The 19,720-nt window shown below is 35.7% G+C and overlaps 1 pseudogene; it reads right to left on the bottom strand.

The window, feature by feature from the left end:
* Positions 1–9,298, bottom strand: part of LOC107136585 — an 11,375-nt pseudogene extending 2,077 nt beyond the window's left edge.
* Positions 9,299–19,720: the final 10,422 nt, after the last annotated feature.

Below are 19,720 nucleotides of genomic sequence, written 5' to 3'. Positions count from 1 at the left end.
ACGATGCAGGATGCGAGGCAAGGCACTGCACTTGAGTGATCCCTCAACGGACCTCAAGGAAAGCATGTCCTATTGCATGCGGGTTTGACGTCCACGCCCCGCCCTACGAAAAAAGGCGTCCGCTGATATGGAGTCAGGTCTGGGGAAGGCGCCTCCTTAGGACTGAACCATACACTGCAGCCATTTCTGCACAGTGGGATAGGACCTCTACTTTTGCCTGCATTGTTTTATAAAACAGAAGGGGGAACTGTGGTGAGCCGTACTAATAGACCGTGGCCGCCATTAGAAGATGGTGCCGGCTTCCACTGTGGCCTGTGATAAACAACTCCTTTTATGGAGAGTTGGCGCGCAATCCCTTACCACCCTATGAGAGAGTTCCACGTGGCAGCTTAAGATTGGTATGCTGGAGGCTTTATTAGGCTGTGCTTGGGCGCTCGGCGACGGGTCACTAGAAGATGATACATGAATCAAGGCCTGAATAAACTGCTGAAAGAAGAATCCTGTGTCGTGTTTTCCCTTGCCGGCGAGGGGTCGCGACAGGAGAGCCATTGACCTGGTAAGAGGGGCCCCTGCAGAGGTCCACAGAATTACCAATAGCTGCCGGGGGCTGCATGACATACAGGAAGCACTTGAAGTACTCACCTCTATGGATGGACAGGACCACGTTGGGATGCAGGGCAGTAAGGAGTGGGTCCAGGATGGCCACAAGTTGTTGGAAAGGCTGACTACTCACCAGGTTGGGTACCAGGTCCTTGACCCTGCCACAGTTGAACTCAGAGTTGCTCAGCTCATCTGGACATCCACCCTGGGGTGGACCACAGCCTCCTGAAATGGCTCAGTCCCAATTACTCTCTTCACCTTCCAGGCAAGGGACAGACCCATGGTGCCTGTGCTATAGCACACATCCAACATTACTTTCCTCATCCAGTGGGGCCCAGTCCTGGATGATTGTGTAGAGCACCTCATCTGCAGGTGTGTTTGTGCCTTGTGGGGTAGATGCCCAGCTCCAAAATACAAAATATTGTCCTACCTGGAAGAAGTCGTGAGGAGAGATCTGGAAGGCAACCCACATAGGTCCTCCTGGATGCACTGTTCCCCAAACATGCTCCAGGGACAGTCCCCCATGGCTGGGAGTCTCACTGTCCCTCCTCCACAAAGTAGAGGTATGCCAGTCCACTGGCTCTGTCTGGTCCTTCCATGAAGTATTGAACCAGGCAGGCCTTCAGCCTGGTCAGCTCCTCCAGGCTCAGTTTCTGGGGTTAGAAGTAGGTGATGGCCATGGCTTGGCCATAGTGCTTTCAGGAGCCTGCATATGTCTCAGGTCCATATGTGGAGTATGATGGGAACCAGATGACTGTCTGGAAGGCTTTTACCCACCATTTGCTGACTGCTTGACTGTCTGACTTGACTGCAGCAGGCCTTGTTCTTGCTGGTCTTTGTGTGGGCATCCAGGGCCCAGGGTATAATTGGTCTTCCCAGTTTCCTTGGCAACCCTCTACAGCACCTGCTCACACTCCACCCACTTCAACTTCTCAGCTTATGGCACAGTCCAAAGAGGGGTCACCACATCAGCAAAATGCATTCCTGGTGTCTCACTCTCCTGCTGCCTCTTTCTGGCCTTGGGATTTGTCTTGGACCAGGCCAGGTGCACGCTGAATGGGTGCCTTTCCAAGGGCCTTGTCCTACCCTGCAAAATGTCACCAAGGTTAGGCAAGTGTTCTACCACTGTTCTACCCAGCTCCAAAATACAAAATAGTGTCCTACTTAGAGTGCCAAGGAGGAAAAAAGGGAGCAAAAAATTTTTTAAAAATTGCTTGACACAATTCGTAAGAATATGCAAATTCTGTTTATTTTTATTAAAGATATTTAAATAATTTTTACTTTTTTTGGATTAAGGTTGTAGTTAGACCAATCAGAGCTTTCAGAGAAGATGACTTTTTTTTAAAACATGAAATATATAGAGTTCTACATGGTTTGAGCATTTGCTTTTTATATTTGTGAATTTTTAATTAGATTTTGCACTATGTTTATAGAAATATCATTTCACTAAACTTGTGCTAAATTTTAATTTAAAAATAGGAAATATTTTTAGTACATTGTGGATGAGATTCTTTACCTTCAGTAAAGGTCTGTAATCACAGTGTCTCCTGAAGCTGAAGCATTGGGATTGCAAATTCAAGGCCATCTCTGACAAATTAGCAAGAACCTGTCTCAAAATTAAAAAAAAATAGAAAGGTCTGAGGATGTTCTTCAGTGCTAAAGCACCCGTGGGTTCAATCCCAGTATCAAATAAATAAATAGATAAATAAATAAATAAAAATTGTAACTCAAGGAGGTTAAAAGATCGAACTTATAGCAAAAACTAGTGAGCAGTCATTTTAAACCAGAGTATATCTGACACCAAACTGTTTACAATAAACATTCTGATACTTGATTTGAAAATATTTTAGGTAACTGTAAATAAACTATGAAATTCAAATATATGCTAACCTTATATCAGTTAAGTAAAATATAATTTAAAATAAATATTTTATTCAAACTTTCAAGTAAGTATATATACTAGCATTTTTTTTTTCCTGATCAGTACCTAAATCCAACTTGGAATGAATTTAGCTGTAGACTTTTTAAAGTTTTTCTTTCAGGATCATGCTGAACTTTTGATTTATGTATTGGTTTCATTTATTGATCAACAGTATTTGCAATAATTTTTAATTGTTGTCTCTGCTTAGGACTCTTGTGTTCAAAGTTGAAACTAATTGACGTATCAGTGATTGGTTACAGAAAGAAAAACAAAAACACAACATCAGAGTTACACAGTAATTAAATTTATAATTTTAAAAATATTTTATGGTCTCTTACTTGAAATACTGAATACTCATAAACATACAGAAAATTTTCTACAACTATAAATGTTGGAATTTAACATTCCTTAACTACTTCAACAAATTACCCATCCTTTAAAATCAAAATTGCATTCAGGTCTGTGTTTTCAGTCATCAACTTGTATTTCTTAACTGCTGTGTGCTTGAAAGTCACAGGTCTCCAAAGCACTTGGGGTTTTCAAGTGCCATTATAAAACATGTTATTTTATGCACTCATCAAAATTAGTAGCGGTTTAGCTAAAGTTCAGCTATTGATACAGCATATGCAAAGCACTTACCAAGCAATGTGGAATAAAGACTTGACAGTGAATATTTTTTTATAAGTAATGCAATTAAGGAATAGCATTTTAAGGTCATAAATCTTAAAAACTGTAAAATCAACAGTTAATAATATCATGAATCTAGAAACCCATCTCTTTACCTTGAACTTAATAATTGGAATGTGAAGAATGACCTTGATTAATTGGGCTTTTGTAACCATGTTAATCACAAGTGAGAGTAATCCTGTACAATAAAACTCGGTGATAGAACACCTGTATACCATTTTTCATTAGTGCATTTTATTTCATTTTTATTTATATTATTTAAGCCTAATATTTTAGAATAGTGGGGCCATTGCACTTTTGTACTTTTCAATACTTTCATATTTTATGGGGAAAACAAGGCTTCTCATCCTAAACAAAATAAGAACCACCACAAAAAATAAAGTTAGGTGAATCTTCATATCCTCAGAGTATGAACTGCGGAGAACTTATATTTTTCAGGGAAATACTTTCAACTCTAAAATTATTTGCTCTATATATTTACTAGACCTTTGCCACTAGTTAAAACCTTTTGCTGTTTTTGATATCAAAACTTGAAAATTAAACTAAAGATATTTAGAAATGTATTTAGATCTAGAAATAGAATTTTTAAATAAACTCTTCTATGAGCAACTGAGAGCATTGTTTTAATCAGAAAATTCTATGTTCCACATTTGTAATTATGCATTCCAAATTATTGGCATATTTACACTTTGTTCTCTTTTTTTAAATTCTCTCTCTAGATTTTCCGATGTCTGTAAATAATAAAACTGTTCATCATTTTAATTTTTTTGCAATTTGATTTAATATTTAGAATGAGATTCATCTGAATTTTCCTTTTACTAATATTTTCTCCTCCAAAGTGGATTCAGGTACAATGGCTTTTATTTTGCATGCTGGAAATGATATGTAAGCAAAATCATAATTCTCAAACCTTTTTATTACTGAGAAGAAAAATCCCAGAGATCAGTGTTTTTACAAGCAGTTTTGAGACAAAGTACTGAAATTATACTGTTTGCTATATCAGTCTATTCTCCTAATGGAAGCATAATAAAATAAACCATCAGAGAATTATTTTCCACCCATGTAAAATAATGTATTAAATGTCATTTTAGAACATGTAAATGTTTTGCAAGCAAATAAAATAAATATAGTGTGTAAAAAAGAAAATATTAGAGTCAAAACAATGCTATTAAAGTAGTTTGTTTGATACTAAGTAGTGAAAGGACATCTGGAGGAAGAAAAAGAATGGGTGACCGATTATAGTTCATCAAAACAAATTTCAAAAAGAAACATTCTTTCTCACTAATGCAAGCCATAATGTTTTATGGAGCCATATATTTTAAATATTAAAATAAAAATTAAAAAAACAACCTTCCTCAACCTGGGAGGCAGGCACATATTATTCCATAGATTTAATAAAAATTTATCAACTTGCAAATTGTGTTTGTATTGAATCTTTAAGATTGTATGACATCTGCACAATTTATCCATATTAAATTCTTATGTTATTTTTTTTTCTTCATGAAGAAATTTCTGGTATAACATCACGTTTTGGGAGATAAGCAAGTGATTTGCCATTTATAGTTGGTGGGACAAGATACAAAACAGTGAAGAATAAGATGATAAGAGGGAAAAAATCTGAAAGGAAACATAGGTATAGAGCAAATATGATGTCTTTTAAAGGAGATTTTTCTTCAAAAGCAATTATTATAAGATTCTTCAGTTTTTTTAGAAAATTGGTTCCACATTTTCTTCATTTTTAATTGTATGAGGTACTAAGAATTATTATTTTTATTAAGAAAAGCAACTGAAATTATCAATCATAAACACATTTTTAATTTTCTTGCTAAAATATGTAAATGAGTTTGAATTGCTGTTCAGAGGATGGCTAAATTTTTAATATGACAAACTAAATTTTCTTGGCACTTTCTTATCCTCGGTCCCCTTCAAAGCTCACCTTTATCTCTGTATCTGAAACATAAACATCTCTTGAAAATTCCTTAAATATGCAAAAATTTCCCTGGCAAAGCTCTCTCTCTTCCCTATTTTGTTTCCCTAGTCAGGGCCTTGGGAAAAATAGAGGCATCTAGTGAATTAAACTATTACATAGTGCATCTAATCTCTTTACTGAAAATTTCATCGGCTAGACATCTTCAAGTTCTAGAGAGAGAACATTTCACCTCTGGGAATACTGCTCCAGTGTATTTACTTGCATGAATAGATGTGTCAGCCTTGAAATGAGCTCCAAGAATGAAAAGGCTCAATCGTAGGCGTAGGCTGTGGTGTATGTAGCTTTGCAGTCCCAGCTATGTGACGTGGCAGACTCCACAGCACTAAAGGCATCAGGGTGAGAATGTGTGTTAGGGTTCCCTACTTGATTAAAGCATGGTATCCATCCTGCAGGGTATAAAGTGAGACAAAGAAATCTAGCAGATTACAAGGTACTGCCTGGAATATTTCTGAATCTGTGTTGAAAGCAAGCATGGGACATAAGTCACTATAAAGCCAGAACTGAGCATCATACATTGAGTCTTTTTGGATCCATCAAGTACAAGGTGAGGTGAATTCATCAGCATTATATTTTATGAGGAAGATGCATACTTGGAATCCAGCTTAAGGAGGGTCAAACGGCACAAGTAGGTCTCACGACAGGGGACCATGTATTCAACACGGCACACTCATGCCTGTCTGTGAGGTCACAACCATGACCCCAGGAGGGTTCCCTCATGGACAAGTAGTAGAGAACAAAGAAGGTCAAGTTCAACTCATGGGTGGATTGACTCAGCATGTTGTGTACAGCCCAATTGGGTATCTCTAAAAGACAGTAGGAGAAGACATTTTCTGCAACAGTAGAGATCGGAGCAGCATACCTGTATGTTTATTCTCTGTGAAAGAAGATATGCCAGAAGATTAAAAAAAAAAAATACACAGAGACTCTTCTTCAGTGGAAAAATATTTGACTGTTCTTGGAAATAAAGACTAATTAAAAGGCTGGGATCTGAGAAAATGACATATAGTGACCTATGGGGGGCCACAGAGGTGTGGTGATACCTGGATAGCAGGCTAATAGCCAAATGGGAATATCTAATATGGGAGACCAAGAAAAGAGCCAGGTGGATAAAAAACATTTGGCCAGGTAATGTCATGCAGACTCTTGTCAACAGCCATTCTGCTGCATGCACAATGGGTATAAGAACAGAAGAGCAATGACGACAGGGACAGAGGAAAGAGATGAGCACAGCCTGGACCCTCTCACAGGGGCAGATCTAGCTTTCCGCTAATGACAAAAGTCCATCATGTCATCAACAGAGTTCAACAGTGAGGGTAACACAGGTTGATTCTTCACAAACTACTAAATTGAACCATTTCAGTACACTGAAGTCTTCCCTTGCTGGGAGGGACCAAGAATAAGATTGTTTCATATCTGTGTGCATCCCCTATGTGGGTTTTCCTTTCCTATCCTAAGACCTCGGTTAGAACAACTGTCTGAAAACTTACAGAAGGCATGATCCCCCTCGGCTACGATGTGGCGTCATCTCGGAAAATAAGGTCTATACTCCATCAATCAGTGGAGGAGAGGAGTCGTGTTCCCAACAAAGGTTACTAGCATTCATCATCAGAAGGAGGGGGCCTGAGGTATAGAGGGTGGGGGAGAAAACGTTTGGCCTTCAGATGGTCCAACGAGGAGTATCTTTAGCGCTCTTCTGTCTACAGTGTTAAGTAGAGAGCAGAGACCACTGCGAAGAGGGCTGAAGTCTGGGAACAGAAACTTTCCAATTTTCTCTACAAATTACTAGTCATTAAATTTACTGTCTCATCAAATTTACTGTCCCCTTCAACTTGTCTAAACTTTAGGCAGGTTTTTCCTTACTGTTGGAAAAGTCCCTGCCCTCCCTTTTCTTAGAGCATTTACTTTAGAAAATTTGAAATTGCAATTCTTTCCCTGGAAGTCTTTGAGAATAATTCTCCCCATCTACCATCAGTTTGACAACATAGGAATGTCCTTCTCAAAAGATCTGGGAGGCATCCTTTTGGAATGAACCATGGACCATGGTAGAAACACTGCTCCTCTTGGTTTCTGTGAGTAGGTGGGAGCCTAACACTGAGAAACAAACACAGGCAGCCTGATCACACTGATCACACTGACCAACCTCCCCCTAACATCCTCCAGTACTTTTCTTTTTGCTCACTCCAGCATTTAAATTTCAATGAAATAGGAGAAATTAATGTAAGTGATCTTATTGCACAACATGGTGACTATGGTCAACAATATATTGTATTCATGAAAAGCTCTGAGAATGGATATGAAGTGTTTCCACCCCAAAAATGATAACTACGTGAAATTGCACATATTAACTAGCTATATTTAGCCAATCCATATATATATATTCATACATACATATATATGTTTGAAATATATATATATTTCAAAACAATGTTTGGCACAGGTAAATGCCCATAATTTTATCTCTCTGTTTAAACAATTTTAAATCCTCTTGCTTTTCCTTTCAGTTGACATGGTCCTGACCCCTGTTGCCATAGTTTTGAGTCATGTCTGCCTTGCATTGTAAACAGTGACTGATACCATATTTGTTTGACAAGTCCTGGGGAGACATTCTATGTGCAATAATATGACAGGGACCAGCAAGTGCATCTGAGGGGCATGAGTTGTGGCCACATCAGAGGACTTCCGGTGCGCCAGGTAGATCCTCCCTTCCATCAGCACTCCTCCCAGCTTCCCAGAACCTGGATGGCTGACTGCTCACTGTTCTTTCTTGCTGGAGAACACTTTGGACTGAATGCTAGTTGCTTCTTGTAGCTAATAATCAACTGAGGAGGGGTAGTGTATACCAGGCCCTCATTGCAATTCCAGTCCCTGATGGTACAATCTAGCTCCAAAGTGCTCTGTGGATTAAACTTAAGCCTCTATTTCAATTGTATCAAAGTTCAAACTTCTTCCTCTGTGTGCAGTATTCTGCTTTATTCACTATTTTACAAGTATTGATTACCAAAGTTCTTCCCGGTAAAAACTGTTAGCATGCACTTTCCTACTTCCGTTTACAGGGATCACCATTTAAGTCATTGTACACGTACAGACATTTTTAGACAATATGCATTTACCACTATTATAACAAAGTTAAACTTCCCCCAGCCTGTGATCTGGATTATACAACTCATTTTCTTAGTGGATAAAAGTACTTCCATATAAAAAAAATCTAAAAATAGCTACACAAACAGAAATTTTATTTGCCAGATTACATTGCTGTTCTTGATCTTTATATTTCCAGCTTTGACCAGTCATTTTCTTGATGTTGTTGTTGTTGTTGTTTTTAATGATAGGAAAATGAAAAAACATTGTCACACTGAATATTTAGAGGTATATTTCCTAGCTTGTTTCCTTGCCATGTATAGGTTCTAACATTATGAAAATTGTAAACTGTGAGAATGAGTTATAAAATATTCATTCTATTAATATCCAGGGATGATTAATTTCCCATTGCATCTTCTCTAACTACTTATTGTACTGATTCCAAATGTTTTATGCTTTTTTTACTAAGTTGCTTGAATGTTTTTAGTATATTTAAACACATTCTAATTATGAAATTATTGGAGGATGTTTGTTTCTCTATGTTTATTTCTTTACTCTTGCTTAGTAACAGGCAAAACATGTGCAAATCTATTAAAGTGTAATCTCATCATCTGAACCAGTGGTGTTACCAGCTTGTTTCCCCAGGGTTAGCTGTGTAGGATGTGTGTATTAGAAGGCCAGACAGCAAGCTCCCTCAGTACTCTGGAGGCCCATTTCTATCATCACAACCTTATGAACATTAATGGTTCCTCTTCTCTTTATTCTTCTTGCCTTGCTATTTATTGCTCCCAGAATAGGACATTTGATAGAACTATTCAGTGTTTCTGATATGTTTTAACTTTGTGTTTGTTTTCATCTTTCTTGTTATAGTGACTGAGCTGACAAGGCTATGGCCTCCCCAAAATCCCCTAAATCTACCAACACAGGACATGTAGTGTTTACTCCAGATGTTCAACAAATGTTTCTTGCATGGATGATATAAGTTCCATAAAGATTGGAGCACTGTTTGAGCATACCTTCATCTTCGAATGGGCACAGTTGCACATAGAACTGTGCTTTTGGATTGGCAAGAATCTATTTGATCATTCTGATGCTGCCTAGAATTTATCAAGGCTTAGCAAGCAAAAGCTCAGCTACTACATCAGAGAATTTCTGGAGCTCAAACACAAATGCTTAAGAAACAGCTCTGCAAAAGCAATCTAACTCCATATCTAGTTTCTGATAAGGCCCCATTTCCAAGTCCTCCTGCTTCTCTGCAATATGATTTCTGGCTTACACAATCTACCCAAAGAGAGAGAGAGAGAGATACTGCATACATTTTAGCCTTAATTTTATTTTCCAGAATCTTACCTGAAGCTCAAACACATCATCAAAAATATTTGGCATCAATACCACTCAAGTGACTGATAACAAACTCCCTTAATGTCAAAAGCCATTCCATTTTTCTAAGAGGAAGAATAAGGCCATACCTAAACATATTAAAATATTATTCACTTTGACAATAGAACTAGTTCCAAGACATGAGCTATTGCTATATTAGAAAGGAGAAGCAATCAGTATTTTTCATTGCCTAAGAATCTCCACACTACAAAAAAAAATCCATCACTTATAATGAAATTGGTAAGTACCTAGGAGGCAAATGGCTTTTTAAAAATAATTTCTAGTCTGGAATCTGGTTCAAAATGAGTAGTTGTAGTTAACTCATATTCTCATTAACAGAAAAAATTTAGTCCCAAGTGAGTATATTTATAAAAAAGAATTGTAAATGAAGTGGAATTTTCATTAAGATTGTAAGGACTATTATTGTTCTATTTCAACTAGATCTGTAGATTGTTCTGGATATTAAAAATTGGGAAGAACAGTAAATTTAGTTTGATTTAAATTACCTGAATTACTCAATAAAAATGTTACTTAGATGCATTATCCATAAGATAGTTATATTTTTTAGTTATATGAGAGTTTCAAAATACAGATATCACTTCTATTCCTGCTGTCAAAATAATTACATAATACATTCATGCCTTCTTCAGTGTGTAACTGGTTTTTCATTAACTGTGGTGTTGACATCATATTATATTTTCTATGCATTTGTCTTATGTATTTTTTACTTGACCAAAAAATAAATAGACAGATAGATGGATAGATAAGAGAAAATGAATCCATATGAAAATTTGAAACAATTTAAAATGGAATAAAAATTTCTAGTAGAGTTTGAATATATTTCTATAGCTAACAGGAATTAAAGAGCAATATTTTATGACTTCCTATATATGCTTAAAATTTATTTTAATTCAAAATTTATATTAGAAATTTTCTGTAGCTATTCCTTAATGATAACTTAGGGACAGTTGGTAATTACATTATTAATGCCAGACTGCAATGCTCTTAACAAATAATTTACTACAAAGAAAGAATACCCAAGTATTGCTTTAAATTGTAAAGTTAAACTGTAACATTTTATAATTTTTCAGAAAAATAAACTGGTTATGTATTTTACTCTATATGTTTATTTCCATAGCCATGATTTTCCTTCATGGCATTTATTTACTGTTGTACATTTATTTGTATGATTGTTTGGCATCAATTTGTCTCTTTAGGGAGGAAACTCTTTAAGACATGAAATTTGAGTCATGATGATTTCAAACCTTGTCTTTTGGAGGATCTCCATGTGGTTTTCCTACTATGATGTTATTATTTTACTCCCTGGTGTTTACATTGAAGAATTAAAATCATCACACACTTTAGTGATAAATGCATACCAATGTTTATAGTGACACAATTGGCAATAACCAAGTTATGGAACTTCCTAAGTCCCCATCAGCAGGTGAATGGATGAAGAAAATATCACACACAAAAAAGTTTTACTTGGCTATAAAGAATAATGAAATTATATCACTTTCTAGTAGACAGGTGGAACTGAAGAACACCATGCTAAGTGAAATAAGTCAGACTAAGAAAGTAAAGGGTGAAATGTTTTCTCTCATATGAGGAAGCTAGAGAGAAATAATAAGTTAATAAAGAGGAATCTCATGGAAATGTAACAGTGGAGTTCAGGTGGAGGGAAAGGAAAGAGGAAGTATTAGGAATTTAAATAAATAAATTTATGTTATATGACTCCATGAATTTGTCAAAATAAATCACACTATTATATATAGCTATAATATCCTGATAAAAAACATTGAATGTGGAGGAAACATTTCTAGATTTGTTCTCTGTTTATCCTCCAAATTATACTCTGGTACATGGAATTAATTTAATATATTTGATGAATAATTTTAAAATACACGAAAAATATAATCTGAAAAACTACTCACCTTTCACGAAACTAGTCCAATAGAAACAATTGTAAACCATATGAGATGACATGAGTTTAATGGCAATACAGTGCTCAATATGTTCAATACTTTGAGTATAATCTGTAACAAACTAAATAATAGATATTGATATTTTGATACTTATGGCTCAACTTTTCTAATTTCAGAAAGAGATTTGAAACCAGGATTGTTTGACTTTATGAGTATTCTAGAATACAAACTTCTAACAATATATAATTAATATTTTTATTATGTTGATGAGATTTTTTTTTATAAACATATTTGTCTTATAAAATTTCAAAACACATTTAATCATACAGAATGAGAAAAAAAGTGAAACCATGGAAAGTCTTTTATTTCCCTACACACTTGATAAAGCTTAAAACATGACACATGGCAAGGTTTGTAGTCTAGAAGCCATGCAAATATATGCAAATTAGTAAAATTATCATGTGATCACATTTGTCCTGGATAGCCTTTGAATTGTAACTGTCTTAACTGATTAAAGAGTTATATTATCTTTTCATAAGATCTAACATTTTACATATTTATGTAATTCATCAATATATAGTTTTGAAAACTCGTATGGATGCAATTTACATTGCCAAATGTTTTATGAGTTGATTTAGATATAAATTATAGAGATGATAGATATAAATTTTCTACTTTTTACCTTGTACAGACAGTAATTTCTTCATCAATCTGTACAGTGTATTCTAATATCTTTATCAGAAATTATACAAAATCAGTATGATATAATCAGGTGGTGAATCAAGATAATATGCATGTATACCAAAGCATTTGGTTGATTATTGTAATTCTTGTTGAAAAAAATGCAGTTTGTTGCATAAGTAATATGAACATTTAGAAGAGAATTTTTCTCATACATATATGCATTAATCTACTCAGGCTTCCATAACAACATACCACTGACAGAATGGTTTAAACAACAGAAGTTTATTTTTTTCAGTTTGAGATACTAAAGTTTCATGATCAAGCTGCTGGTGAGGCCTGTCTTCCTCAACTGGTAGAAGGCCCAATCTCTCTGTGTCCTCACATCTACTTATTCAGAGAGAGAGAGAAAAGTCTCTCTGGTTCTCTTCCTCTGCTTTTATAAAAGACCCATGTTATTGGATGAGGAACCCACACTTGCGACTTAATTTAACCCAGTTCTTTCCCTAGAGGTCCCATCTGTATTTCTGTATAGTCATATTGGGATTGGGGTTTATTTTAGTCAGCTTCCCAACTACTGTCATCAAAATATGTGACAAGAACAACTTAGAGGAGGCAAAGTTTAACTGACATCTCAGTCCATAGGTGGTTGACTCCATTGCTCTGGGCCCACATTGAGGCAGAACATTATAGGACAGGGCCCAGCAGAAAAAAGCTGTACCACTTGTGGCAGGATCAGGAAGAGGAGAGAGACAGAAAAGGGAAGGGGCCACAGGGAAGATGTACCCTTCCAGGGCATGCCCCAGGGTAACCCCTCCTTCTGCAATTACCACCCAGGCATTTCATTCAAACTAGGTCAGACTGATTGGGTTACATCTCCCATAGTCCAATCATTTTAGCTCTGAATATCATTTTACTAACACAAGAGCTTTGGGGAGATACCTGTATCCAAACCATAACAAGACTTCAACAAAAGAATGTGAGAACTTTAAGTCCTTAACTATAAACTGTCCCCTTTATCTTCCTATTAGTTTTTTGTAGGACTTGAATGAGTTTTGTGTTGGTGTTTGCAGTCTGTTATGTTTTCCTATTGCCATGTGAGTAAATAAGATTCAATCACCTACCTATCACCATGGATCTCTAAAATTGCACATACAGTGCACTTTTTCAGAATACATAACTTGCATAATGTTAACCAGTTTGTATATTTTTTTCCAAAAGGCAAAGTATGAGTCAATATTCTATTTTCTGTTGAAGATATTTTCAAAAAGAAAACATGATTGCAGCTAGCTTGGCACATAGCTAAATCATTGCTATGATAATAATGTCATGAAATATGATCACCTGTGTTTTTAAAATCATTACACCATTTCTCATTAAGTGGGTGACTACAATGTTTTTCCAAGTCTATCCAGTTATTAATAGATCAACTCAGGTTTTCCTCTGCTGGAAACCTCTGACAGTCAAAGGGGAATCACAGAGCTTTAACAATAGTTTTAGAGTGACATGGGATTAAAATAATCAATAAAACTCAACACTGTATTTTCATTTTAAATAAAATGCTAAAGTTTCATTTTTTTATTATCTCCTGCTAGTAATTGTGCCAGATTGACTTCTGATAAATTTCTACCATGGAAAATAAATATTATCAGTTCAAGTTGCTTCAGAATTCACACAGCAGAGTGGCTATGGTTATTTACACGATGTCACCGTGTCTATCTCATATGGCTCTCTCTTGTTGCCATGTGATGCTTATCACTCAAGTCAATATGTACATGACTTCTGGAACATGTACTTATGTTTTTTTTCTACTAAGCTTTTATATGTCAGAAAATTAGAAGCATTTATAGCTTTTAGACTGTGCAGAATTATAAGGAATGAAATTTATTTAGTTCATTCTCTATTTTACACTATAGACAATCCTTTGACAATGAACAGATTAAAATATGATTAAGTCAAAAGCGATTAGAAAAGACTTAGAATTGGGATGGACTTTAAATGTCATTAACTGAAATACTTTATCCCATGTACAATTAAATTGGTAACACCAGTTTGTGATAGGACAGAAAGAACAAAGAACCAGACATTAGGGACCTGAATTCTAATCCCTTCTCTACAACCAATTCAAACTAAGACTTTGTGTGAGCTGTTATCTTCTTTGAACTTTGGTCAGCATAATTACTATGGCGTTAACTCGTTTTCCAGTGCTTGGCTATCAGCAAGCTCCATGGATGTGATTCCTCTATTTTGATCTAACTTAGTGACACATATTTAGACTGTCAGGACCCTGGTTTCAGAATTGTCCTTCTTCCTTACTGACCATTTCTTTTCATTAAGAATCTTCTTTCTTCTTCCCCTCAAAGTGCCTCTAGTTGTGAACATGTGAGGTTCTCGTTGAAAGGACATCTGGGGTCCTAAGAGTAATTGATAGAAGGCATTTTAATATTATATTTTTGTAAAGATATATTTCAGTTTAAAAGGTATGGATGCATAATGTACCAGGCTGACTGCATGTGATTTCCTTCTCCTGTTATCAATTGGTTGTTACGTGGAAAGAGACATAAACTATTAACTGCAAGGATTTTATGTACACTTTTTTTAGGAGCAGAAATACCAGTTTTTATTCAGTGTTCCAACTTCTGGAAACTCTGAAACTCAGGACATTTTCAAGATCAACTGAACAGTAACAATTTCATACTCTAACTGGGACAACAGTCACATTTTTTGTTAAAATACCTCAAGTAGTTGGTGGATAATGTCAGAAGGTTCATGCGTGTTTTTCTAGTTTTGGAAGAAGGGATTCTTTGAGAATCTCAGAATTAAATGACATGGCTCATGTATCCAGGGGAAAATTGCTGTTTTAACACATGCCATACCTAAATCTCAGCTTACTCTTTCAATCCTCAAGTTCCTCAATATGAAATTAAATACTGTGGACATCAAAGATCTTTTGAGGTAAGAAATTTCTTCCTTTGAAACATTTTTAAGTAAATGTGTTTGTCAATTGCCCCAAATAACTTTATGAAATATTTGGCAGTATCTTAGAAAAGGCAGTCATTAAAAATATGTCTTAGAAATCATTAGGTTCACCTCACAAGAAATATGAAGCTTGAGTATATTTTCTTAGAGAAATAAAGAATGCTTTTAGTGACAAGCCAATATATGACCAAATAAAGCAACATACATCCAAAGTTTCAAAGCAGTGAAAAAAATCTTCACTCAAATTCCCATTTTCTATATAGTTTTCTAACTATAGAAACCACAAATCTAACAGTGGACCCTTGGAAATTTTGGGTCACTAATTTGTGTATGTATGTGTGCGTATGTGTACTCCTCACAATGAGTACAGTCTGTTGCTACCATAATTTTATAAACTTGAAGCTCTCAAAACCATCAAGTCAAAGGAAGTTGCAATTATTAACAGGAAAACAGAAGAAAATGTTTAGTACCAGAACTGCTCTTTGAGACAAAATTATTCACCACAAAAATGTCAAGGTGATTGGAAAACCATAATATAATCTCCACTGCCTACCAGAAAAAGGTGCACATAGGTATAAGTGAAGAATTAAAGGGGTGCTACTGTATGAAACCCAGAAATAGGATGTGAAAGCCAGAAGAGAAGAAAAATGAAAATTCAAGACGTCAAAATGAAATGTAATAAAACTATGGGACATTATTTTTCAGTATGATACTTCCTTAAAAGCATGACAATTAATCTTTTCCAAATGTAGTACATATAGGATGTGTGTCTTTTATTTAATTTTCCCCCATTCTATGACCTAATCTAATGATATGTAGAATGTGTTCAGGCTCCTAGTGACTCATACATGGCAAAGTTAATGAGCTTCAAGTAAACACTGTCCAGTGATTGCAGTACATTTATTATATGTGATTTTCTTCTCTACCTGGGAACAGAACTAAAGTGAATTTCTCAGTCATTCTTCAGACAGCTGAGGTCATACAGCCACATATTACACATGAAACATTGAAGAAGTGATGTGTCCACTTCAAGGGTTGGCCTGTGGAAACCTAGCAGACATGATTTCATGACCTCCCTTTTAAATCTATCTTTGTTTAACTCCAGGAGAGGACCATTTTATATTAGATGGCAGAGTTCAAAGTGGAAAGAGACTGAGCTCCTGGATATAGTTTTGAACAGAGTATATTCTGTTCAAAGTTAGTCCTCCGCAGGGTAACATGAGATTCGGAGCAATGTAGTTCTGAGATATTTTAGATAATCAAGCCCTAAGATGATGATATGTGTGTGTGTGTGGGGGTGAATATCATTGATATGCTCTAATGATGTAGACAGCAAGAGGAGGCCATGAATTAGGAATTTTGAAGTCTGTATTGTCAAATCCAGAAATTATTATTATTATTATTATTATTATTATTATTATTACTTTTAGTTTTATTGATTTTTTTAAATACACAACAGCAGAATGCATTACAGTTCTTATTACACATATAGAGTACAATTTTTCATATCTTTGTATATAGAGTATGTTCACACCAATTCATGCCTTTATACATGTACTTTGTTTTTTTTTGTATTACAATTTTATTATACATATATACCACAATTTTTCATATATGTTTATACATAAATTATGTTGACACCTAATTCCAGTCTTCATAACTATACTTTGGATAATGATATCCATCACATTCCACTGCCCTTGCTAATCCCTTGCCCCTCCTTTTCCCTTCTGCCGCAGTCCGGCTGCAGCAGAATAACCGGGGGGTGACGAATAACTTGTGTACGTTGATACAGCAGGAGTAGGAGCCGTTTATTGCAGGACAGGAGCAGTATTTATACATTCCACACAGCTTATCTAATTAGCATAAACTAGATACATCAGTCAACCAATCAGGAATCTCTACACCTAATGGCTCGGTTTTGTTACTTCTCAAACCACTCCCTCTGACATTTTGCCAGGCACCATCCAGACTTGTTTACGAACTTTAACATTCCCCTGGCAAAATGCCAGGTGTTATTTTGACTTGTTTACAGACTCTAACACCCTCCCACCCCTCTTCCCTATCTAGATTTCTTCTAATCCTCCCTACTCCACTATGAGTCAGCCTCTTATATTAGAGAAAACATTGGGCATTTGTTTTTTGGGGGATTGGCTAACTTCACTTAGCATTATCTTCTCTGACACCATCCATTTACCTGCAAATGCCATGATTTTATTCTCTTCTAATGCTGAGTAAAATCCCATTGTGCATATATGCCACGTTTTTAAAATCCATTTATGGGCATCTAGATTGGCTCCACAGTTTATCTATCCTGAATTGTGCTGCTTTAAACATTGATCTGGCTGTGTCCCTGTCGTATGCTATTTTTAAGTCCTTTGGGTATAGTCCAAGGAAAGGGATAGCTGATTCAAATGGTAGTTCCATTCCCAGATTTCCAAGGAATCTCCATACTGCTTTCCACATTGAATGTACCAATTTGCAGTCCCTGCAGCAATGTATGAGCATACATTTTTTCCCACATCCTCACCAACACTTATTGTTGTTTTTCTCCATAACAGCTGCCATTCTGACTGGAGTGAGATGATATCTTAGAGTGGTTTTGATTTGCATTTCTCTAATTGCTAGAGATGATGAGCATTTTTTCATATATTTGTTGATTAATTGTATATCTTCTTCTGAGAAGTGTCTGTTCAGGTCCTTGGCCCATTTGTTGATTGGATTTTTTTTTTTTTTGGTGCTTCCATTTTTGAAGACATTTTTATCACATTTCTACAAGATTTGGTGCTAGCCAGTAATGTTATCTTTGTTGATGTCAACCAAGACAGCCTGACTCAGGTGATGTTTATCATAATGTACACAGTAGAACATTATATTCAATTTTTAGATGCTGGCAACAATTACTATTTTCTTTATTTGTCAATTGCATGTCAGTAATAACCTAGAAATAGTTCTCATTTCTTCCCAACACCAAAAGCTATTTTCCCAAAAGAATTCTTATTTTTTTCCTGCCAGACTCTGAATCTTCAATTATTTTGAATTCATAAATCTGTATAATTATTTTATACTAAATGCAAATATATTCTCTCTCTCTTTCTCTCTCTCTCTCTTTCTCTCTCTCTCTCTCTCACACACACACACACACACACACACACACACTCACACACACACACCGGGTGAAGAGGCAGTCTCAAGAGGAATAATTGATGTTTCAACAAGGTTATGTGCAAATTAAAAATAGAATATCTAATGAGCATCCAGTCAATACTTGTATTTTCTCAAACTCATATACATCCAAAATCACTACATGAGTCATGCCCTTCTAGCCATGTAATTTCTGTGGTATTGGAGTTATTGATTTCTATAGAAGCTGTTTTCATACATCCCTCTCCCAGCCAGTCTAAGTTACATAGAATTATTTTCTGTATGCAAGAAAATCATTTCCAATATTTTACTTAGTGCATAACTGTGTGCCTATGTAAAAAGCTACATAGTACTCATACATGACGACATATGATTCTATATGGGGTATCATTGAGTTTTTCTTAACTTGAAAATTAAGAAACCAAGAAAACCTTCTAGGTTTTCTCATTCTCTCTTTCTTCCTTCCCTCCCTCTCTGTCTTCTTTTGGTGGTGATTCTAAATTAATCAACTCTCAGTAAATTTCCAGTATATAATACAATGTTATTAACTATAGTCATCATACTCTACTAATCTCTAGCCTATTCATCCTGATAACAGCAACTAACAGAAAAACAGAGGGGATATACATATTTACAATAGTTTTTTTCGAAATATTGCAAAGATAGTACTGAGAGCTCCCATATACCCCACATCCACTGTCTATTTCCATTCACAATTTACATGACCTTGGGACATTATTGGATCATTGGGTCATTATTGATACATTATTATTAACTAAAATGTATGTTTTATGAAATTGCCTCAAACCCAAACCAAATTGCCATATTACATTAAATGTCATATGTGTCCTCCAGCTCCTCTGTGACTTTTTCTCAGACTTTCCTTACATTAGATGATATTGAAAGTTTCGGGAGTGGTAGGACAGGTATTCCTTGAAGTGATCCTCAACTGGATTTTGCCTGATGCTTTTCTCATGATTAGATTAGAACCACATTTTTCTGGGTAGGAAGTCCACTGAGTGCCGTTTTTATCACATTCTCACATGTGTGCGAGGTTCCAACAAGTGATGTAATCATTGTTGATTATTTCATTGGTGTGAGCCTGAGCATCTGTCCATGCAGTGTGGTCCGAGCAGCAGCTGAGACCACTCTGTCCCTCTTCACACTGTGCCAGCTTGAGGAAGTGGCTATGTGAAGTGCACATTGGAGGAATGAGGGGAATGTGTGTGAAGTATCTGGAATTTTTCTACTTAAGGATTTGCCTATTTGTCCCCATTTATATATTTATTCCATAATTTATTTCTATGAACTCAGGGCATATATTTTATATATTGG

Source organism: Marmota marmota, unplaced genomic scaffold, assembly GCF_001458135.2.
Source record: "Marmota marmota marmota unplaced genomic scaffold, marMar, whole genome shotgun sequence".
Taxonomy (NCBI): domain Eukaryota; kingdom Metazoa; phylum Chordata; class Mammalia; order Rodentia; family Sciuridae; genus Marmota; species Marmota marmota.
Note: the sequence above shows the minus strand (reverse complement) of the source record. Positions and strands in the feature narration are given on the sequence as shown.